General features: G+C 41.9%; 1 long non-coding RNA gene across 1 annotated transcript; it reads right to left on the bottom strand.

Annotated features, from left to right (window-relative positions):
• Positions 1 to 785: 785 nt before the first annotated feature.
• LOC141559442 (uncharacterized) lies at positions 786 to 8,087 on the bottom strand. Its single transcript, XR_012487417.1, has 2 exons — positions 7,774 to 8,087; positions 786 to 1,357 (listed from the first exon to the last, which is right to left on the bottom strand). It is a non-coding gene; the product is annotated as an uncharacterized LOC141559442 (long non-coding RNA).
• Between the last annotated feature and the right edge of the window lie 282 nt (positions 8,088 to 8,369).

Here is an 8,369-nt window from a genome sequence, read left to right as displayed (position 1 = left end):
TCCCCTTGATGATAGCATCTATTTTATCTCCAACTTATCTGATATAAAGCTTGTTGTTGGGGTCCTCAGCTGGTGCAGGTCTGCTGACACCAGCTGGAGTCTGAGCACTTACCCACAATTATTGTTGCCTCTACGACCTTGGGACGCCTCTGGATCCGACAGAGTAGACAGACATCACTTATGCAGTTAGAGAAGCTTTATTGCTTGGTCTCCTCTCTTTTTCTCTCTCTGCTGTCCTGTACTTATACCCCTCTCATGTGCCCTTGCCCACGTATCCCAGCAACAAGTATGTGTATAGCTTGTGTCTCCAGTAGCCCAACTATTGTTGGGTGGGGGCTATCTCGATCTGGTGCGTGCTCAATGACTATGCTGATGTGTCTACAGGGTGTGCCCTGGACCTGTAGTCAGCCAGGCAGAATATACACTCAAGAGCCTCAACATCCACTCCCAAGAATGAACTGCTGAGATCCCATAGACCAGAAGAATCAGGTTTGCACAAGACTTGTTTTTGCACAGACTTGTTGCTTAAGCAAATTGGGCATTGTGTGCAAGGTACACGATGAAGGTCACAAGATTAATGCAGACTCTTGTTCCGTTACCTAGCACTCTTGTTGCTAAGTTCCCTAGCATCTCCCCCTTTTTGTTTTCTATGAAGGGGGTGCTACTTGACCACCAGTCCTGCAAGGGATTGTCATAAAAGAGAGAGAAAACATCGGAAAATACAAGATAAAAGCAAAAGCAATACAATAAAAAAAGGTGATTAATAATAAAATATGAGACAACCATGAGGGTATTGGCATTGTATATATATATATATATCAAAAAGGTCATGAGAAGCATCGTTAAGGAGGCTGAAATTTTTTGCTAACACGTTGATGCCAGCAACAAGCTTTGCTAATTCTTGGATTTGATTAGACACATTGGCAGCTACCAGAGCGCCCCTAAGATGATCTCTGACTTGTTCCCAAGTGTAATTAGTGAGGTGGTGTTCCATTGCAAAGGAGTCACACAAACAGGTTGATAGTCAAAATGACATGGAAGAGCAAGTCCACAATACAGCCGTTTCAATCTTCTCTTCCGCTCTCTTTTTTCTGCCAACTAGCACGTCCTCGTCCTCCTTTTCCACCTCCTTTTGCTCTTCTTCTTGTTCTGAAGGTCCCAGGAGTCGCAAGGAGTTGGTTGGCACCCACTGTCCGGCTTCATTGGGACCTGGAATGATATAAGCCTACCCTGTCCCCCATTTGTGCACCATCCCTGGAAGGGGCACCTTCCATGACCTGTCTGATATGTCCTTCCACATTGCTCGCCATTGCATTGGAGCCATCCTGGTATAAAGTGGAACCTATGAATCCCTCACCTGTGGCATAGCAAAAAAGCATAAAGCTGGTGTAAGGGTATCAATGGCTGAAAAGTAAAGAAAACTAAGTGTGCAGAGATTGACATCTAATTAGACTGAGTTAAGCATCCCATCCCTCCACCTCCACGTCCCCCTTTTTGTTTTTGTAGAACAGTCTTTGTGTGCAGGGCACACTCAACCACTGCCTGACCTGTAGGGTTATAAGGAAGGCCTATGAGGTGGTGAATCCCAAATTCCTATAAAAAGAAAGCAAAGCCTTTGGAGGAATATGTGAGGCCATTGTGAGTTTTAAGGCAGGATGGAAAGCCTGCAAGAGAGAAACAATGATACAAATGTGAGATGGCATGTCTGGTCATCTCACCTGGTTGAATAGTTGCCCACAGGAACCTGGAAAAGGTGTCTACTGTAATGTGAATAAGATGCTTGCCCCAATGGGTAACATCATTTACCAGAGGGCATTAGGATGGTCACCATGGGGATTCTATGGAGAGGGAACTGAAGGAGGGGGGTGGAAAGGGAGCACATATAACACATGGCAAATTAAAGTGGCCGTTTCCTCTCTGCTAAGACGATACAGTATTCACAGTGATCTAGAGGATAAATGGTACTTCTCATGAGCGTCCCGAGCTGAAGAAGAGGGAGAAATGTTTTCTACTGAAGAAAAGCATAGTAGAGCATATCTTGTTCAGTTGCCTGAAAAAATGGGACCAAGACCATCAGTATGAGATCAAACATGCATGAAAAACACAGGAGAGGTTTGGGCAAGGAGTATTGATTGAGCTGTTTGAAGCAAGAAAGATATATTAGTATTTATATCTTCAATGAAAGCAGAAGGAAGAAGAAGAGCCTTTACAGCATAAGCACTATCTGAAACAAAATTACATGCCTGAGGAAAGAATTCTAAGGCTTTCTTAATAGCAAACAGTTCATTCTGTTGAGTAGACTCATAGGGGGTGTGGAGAACCCATTGTTGATTGGTATTAGGGCATACTATTGCAACTTTCTTTCCCTGATTTAGTGGTGTAAGTGAACACTGTTGGACCCATGACTGGTTCTATAGATATTATCTTAGGAGGGACCCATAGGGGGCTCATCATCTGATAGAGGCTATCACAGCTTATGTTTAAAGCTTATGATGGACACTATGGAGACCCATAACAAGATGTCTTGTGCAATAACCAAAATATGTTGTTCTGGTATGGGAGCATGCACAATTGGGTAAATCCCGTTAAGCCATAGTGTTCCTTGTATGCAGGTCCAAAGAAATTCAGCCAACAAGTCTATCCAAGATACTATGATCTTCGTGGATCTTTGAGGGTATAACCACTCAATAGGGTCCTGTCTTTGATGGAGTATGGCATACATGGTGGCATCTTTTTGTATTGTTAACTCAATTGGAAGGGTGGGGGCTATATGTATGAGTTGGTTAAACCATAATCTTTGAATGGAGTGAAGACTGTCCCTGGCTGTTGGAGTCCACTGACAGGAGAACAATGTAAAATGTCATATAGAGGCTTCATTAGTAAAGATGGAATAGGAAGTACTGACCTCATCCATTATATTAACCCAATTATCTTTTGAAAATCATTCAGAGTTTTCACCTTAGTCTTATCTAATTGGGGGGGGGGATGTAGAGAAACATACATTCTATCCACCACATAATCCATGTTATGGACCAGAATTTGAAACAAGGTGCTAATGCTTATGTACTTAGTTCACATCTTTAAAGGAGTTCACATCTTTAGAGAGCATATATAAGGAGGAGTTCACAAGCCCACAAAAGGACAAGCCTACTCTTGGACTTCTGGGAGGTTAAACAAGCCCCCACTCTCAGAGGGAGAGTCGAGATTCATTCCAATTTCCACCTTTGTGCTGGCTGGAGACATTCAGATTGAGCTCTCAGAAGGAGAGAGATAGGCCTCTAAGAAAACTAACCGGGCCCAGGAAAAGAGACAAGACTTTGAAGGAGACAAGGATTTGGACTTTAACTCCTGGCTGCATTCGGGGTGATTATTGAACTGAACTGAAACTAAGGCTGCTTCCAGAAGCCCCCCCAAGAAACCTGCTCCCAGAGAACGATTATATTTTAGAGAAGAGAACATTACATTTAGGTTCCCAAATATGGGACAGACATGATCCTGATTTCAGTGGAAAAGTCTTCTTGACCCAGAAATTAGGGTGAGTACAAAAATAAACAAGGGAACTCTGTTAAAGAGCTTAAAAAGTATTTCAGCTAATATGGGACAGATGTTTAGAAAACAGCCTTGTTTCTCTTCAAGGAAAATGTGTAGAGAACATTGTCAGGGTTATGAAAAGCCAAGGTTTGATTATAATTTGGGAACAGATCACTGAACTTTTAGAAACTGTACAGTACACATCTCCTTGGTTCTCCATGGAAAAAGAATTGGATCTAGAGAGTGGAAATTAGTAGGAGAGCAACTTTGTCAATACTACAATAAAAATGGACCTGACTCAATTTCCAAGGATGCACTTAATACATACAATTTAATACAACTGGCTTTAGGAAATTATATAAGTTATAGAATAAGGAAAAAGAAGAAAGAGCAGGAGGGAGAGGTGCCAACTAAACTAGGTGAAAAGGATGAAGAATCAGATAAGAATTCACAGCAGGAGAAATTAGATGATTTCTAATTCCCTGATCTACCTCCCTCAATTAACCCATAATGGGTGGAGGGAGGAGGAGGAGGGGGAGAGGCAGTAAGGCAATCAGAACCACTTATTAAGCAGTCTATGACAAGATTAGAAAAAACATTGGTTAAGGCAAAAAATGAAGGACAGGATGTATCTGATTTAATACATGCATACCCTGTGATTGAAGAGTTTGACTCTTCAGGTCAAAAAAGGAGAAGATACACTCCTTTTGATCTGGGAAAAAATAAGGATTTGAAAAAGGGTTGCACTCTTTATGGGGCTACATTTTCTTATGTTAAGATGTTACTAGATAATTTAGTTTATGAAATCCTAACCCCTAGTGACTGGAAATCCATAGCAAGAGCATGTTTAGAACCTGGATAAAACTTGTTGTGGCTTTTGGAGTATCATGAATTATGTAGGATTCAAGCTCAATACAATAGGCAAACAGGAGTTAATGTACAAATCACTTTTGACCAATTAGCAGGTGAAGGTCAGTATGGAGAGAATTCAGAACAGATTAATTACCCCACAATAGTTTATGAACAGATCGCCACTGCTGCAACAAAGCTTGGGGTTCCCTCCTTGGACAAAAAGATTGAGGTAAAGCCATCACTAAAATAGAGCAAGGTCCCAACGAACCTTTTGCAGATTTTGTGGGACGTCTGCAAACAACTGTCACAAGAACCATTGGAGAAAATGTAGCTACAGAAATAATGACCAGACATTTGGCTAAGAAAAATGCCAATGAGGTTTGCAAAAGAATTATATGGGGACTACACAAAGATGCTCCTTTAGAGGAGATCATAAGACACTGTGCTACAATGGGCACAAATGCTTATTATACTCAAACTATGATGAACATAGGAAGATAGGGTCCCTCTTGGCAAGGGACTTCTAGAGTCATTAATGTTTTCAATGTGGAAAAATAGGACATCTTAGAGCTCAGTGTAAATATAGAGTTAAGAGGACAGGGTGAGAGAATAAAACCCAATACCCTATGTCCAAAATGCCACAAGGGTTTCCACTGGGCCTCAGAATGTAGATTGACCCAGGGAAATGAGAGGCAGGGCCCAGCCCCAAGATATCATACAAAAGACAGGTGGGGCATGATGGCAGTTGAGTTTACACCTAGAGAGTCTTTAGAAAGTCAGTACTCTGATGTGATCAATCAGCCAAAAAGCAATCAGAGGGCAGAAAGGGATTACACTTGGGGGGGGATATAGGCCTTTTAAACCAATAGGGCAGTGTCCACTGCAAACAGCACCAATATAATTGCCAGATGATGAGATTAAGAAAGTGGTAAATAGAAGGGACTAAATAGGTTAACTGCCTGGGAGAGAGGGTTTGCTTTTATTTTTACGACAGAAGGAAACAGATGGAGGAAACACATGGGTGGCAATGAACACCTGGAGAGAGACAGAAAAGGAGAAAAATCTCAAAACAAAGGAGAAGATCTAAGAAACATCTGACACTGAAAGAGCATGGCTGATAATGAGACTGTTGCAGCACTTGAAACCAGCAGGAATCATTGGATTCCTTGAGATGAAAAATTGTTGATAAAGACTGTTGCAGGATTTGAAAACCACCAGGAATCATTGGATTCCCTAACACAAGATGAGACTATATTGGAGGACTTCAAAACTTGCAGGAATTACTGGATTCCTGGCACATGAATTAATGGACAATGGATTCCATTTGGACTATTTCTAGGATTTATGGACATGTATTAATTCCTCATGTTGATTCATGTTATTTGTTACCTCACTTCTAGCCTGTGTTATATTGCTATGTGCTTATATAATTTATGTAATTATGTGTAATACCTCCCATATTGATGGATTTATATATACCTGTTTTAAGAGTGAACCCCTTCAGAAACCCACTAATCTGATTTGATTTCCCATTTCTTTTGGTGTTTTCATCTCCCTTCCTGAGATGTCAGAGAAGGCATGATCATCTTTTTTGGGGTTCTTATATCCTTGAGAAGCCAGGGAGGTCATGACCACCTTATGTTCTAAATCAAAAGAAAGTGGGAGATGTTATGGACCAGAACTTGAAACAAGGTGCTAATGCTTATGTACTTAGTTCACATCTTTAAAGGAGTTCACACCTTTAGAGAGCATATATAAGGAGGAGTTCACAAGCCCACAAAAGGACAAGCCTACTCTTGGACTTCTGGAAGGTTCACAAGCCCACAGAAGCCTACAATCCCACTTTCGGAGGCGGAGTCAAGATTCATTCCAACTTCCACCTTTGTGCTGGATGGAGACATTCAGATAGAGCTCTCAGAACCAAGGAGAGACATAGGCCTCTGAGAAAGCTAACTGGGCCCAGGAAAAGAGACAAGACTTTGAAGGAGACAAGAATTTGGACTTTAACTCCTGGCTGCATTCAGGGTGATTATTGAACTGAACTGAAACTAAGGCTGCTTCCAGAAGCCCCCCAGGAAACCTGTTCCCAGAGAACGATTATATTTTAGAGAAGAGAACATTACAACCCAGGTAAGAAAAAGGAGGTTGAGTTTGAGTTTTATCAGATGCAGGGTATAAGCCATTGAGCTGCAGTGCAGTGAAGATTGCTTGATGCACATATTGTAACTGAGTTTCATTGCTAGATGCCAGCAGTAGATCGTCCATATAGTGAACAATCAAAGCATTGGGAAATTCTTGATTAACCAGTTGTATTACTTTATTAACATACCACTGACATAAGGTTGGACTGTTTTGCATGCCCTGTGGCAGTACTTTCCAATGAAACCGAAAAGAAGGTGTGTTACAATTGAGGAAAGGTATATTAAAAGCAAATTTTTCATAATCATTAGGGTGCAACAGAATGGAATAAAAGCAATCTTTTATGTCTAACACAACTATATGCATATCTTTTGGAATCATGGCGAGAGAAAGGCGCCCTGGCTGCAAGGCCTCCATTGGCTCCATAATAGCATTAACTGCTCTTAAATCAATCAGCACCCTGAACTTACCAGATTTCTTTTTTATTACAAAAACAGGACTATTATATGGACTAAATGTTTCCTCTATGTGTCCATGTTGTAACTGTTGTTGCACAATGTTGTGTAAAGCCTGTAACTTCTCTCTATTCATGGGCCACTGCTCTATCCATACAGGCTCTGTAATTTTCCATTTCAAAGCTGGTAATTAAAGTGTATAGGCAGTGCCCCCTACCCTTTTGGGTTCAAAGTAATCAGAGCAACCCCTAAAGCCTTCAATATATCTCTCCCCCACAATGAATTTCTTAGTCCATGGACAATAACAATATCCCTTGTTTTCCATCCCCATTTCAGGTGAGTGGAGCAGCAGCCTGCCTCTTCATCTGGGTGCCTCCAACACCCATCACTGTGATACCAGGGACTATAGTGGGCCAGGTGGGTGGCCAATCTGATGCTGGGATCATGGAGATATTGGCTCCAGTGTCTAGCATACTCTCAAAGGGAACATTCTGTATAACTAGCGTGTACATTAGTTTGGGGTAGTCAATATGTTGGCACAGATTCACTTTTACTTTATCTGCTGACAAGGGAATATAACACCCAAAAGGCTGTTCTGGAGGAATATCAATAGAATGGGCATGGGGATTAGTATCCAAAATCTGTCCTCCTGTTGAGTTAGCACTATTGTATGTACAATAACTGGGGCACAGGTGGAGTGTCCCAATAATAGGAAGGAGTAGGGACTGGATGTACATCCACAAGGATACTCCAAGGAACATATGCAAACTTGCCTTGGTTATTACCAAAAATTTACCTGGTTGTGGGCTTGTTGGTTTTGTTCCTCGAACGTGGTCCCAGAGGAGGGCTTGGGACTTGTCTGGCTTCCTACTGCCTGTACAGGATAAGTACTCTGTGTTGGGGCCCACGAGGGGCGCCCCCCCTCCTGTTTCTCTGCAGTGTATGGGCTTTTGCACACATTACTTGCAAAATGCCCAGGTTTCCTGCAAGGGAAATATGCTTTAACTCCTTTAGGGCACTTTTTTCTGAAAATGTCCCTGTTGTTTACAAATGAAATACCAGCCTGCAGGAGACACCTTTAGTCTGGCCATCCCTCACTATGCCCTTCCCTATGGCAGCAGATAAAGCCTTGTTATTGGTTGCTACCCCTGATACAACAATGGCTGCAGCCCACGCCTCCCTTTCACTTTTGTTATAGTCTACCAAGAGACAGGCATTAACCAGGTCTTCTAAAGGAGCCTCAGTAGGAAGGGAGGCAGAGGCAGCTCAGCAATCTTTATTCATCCCCTCCAGTATTAATCTCAGGAGCAATAAGTGTGTACTGGGATCAGTGCTCAATAATTTATCACACATACTTTTAACTGGAGCTATAAAGTCAGGGAAGCTCTCATT

The sequence above is a fragment of the Sminthopsis crassicaudata genome, chromosome 3, assembly GCF_048593235.1.
Source record: "Sminthopsis crassicaudata isolate SCR6 chromosome 3, ASM4859323v1, whole genome shotgun sequence".
Classification (NCBI taxonomy): Eukaryota; Metazoa; Chordata; class Mammalia; order Dasyuromorphia; family Dasyuridae; genus Sminthopsis; species Sminthopsis crassicaudata.
The sequence above is the reverse complement of the archived record's forward strand: the minus strand, read 5'-3'. Positions and strand labels throughout refer to the sequence as shown.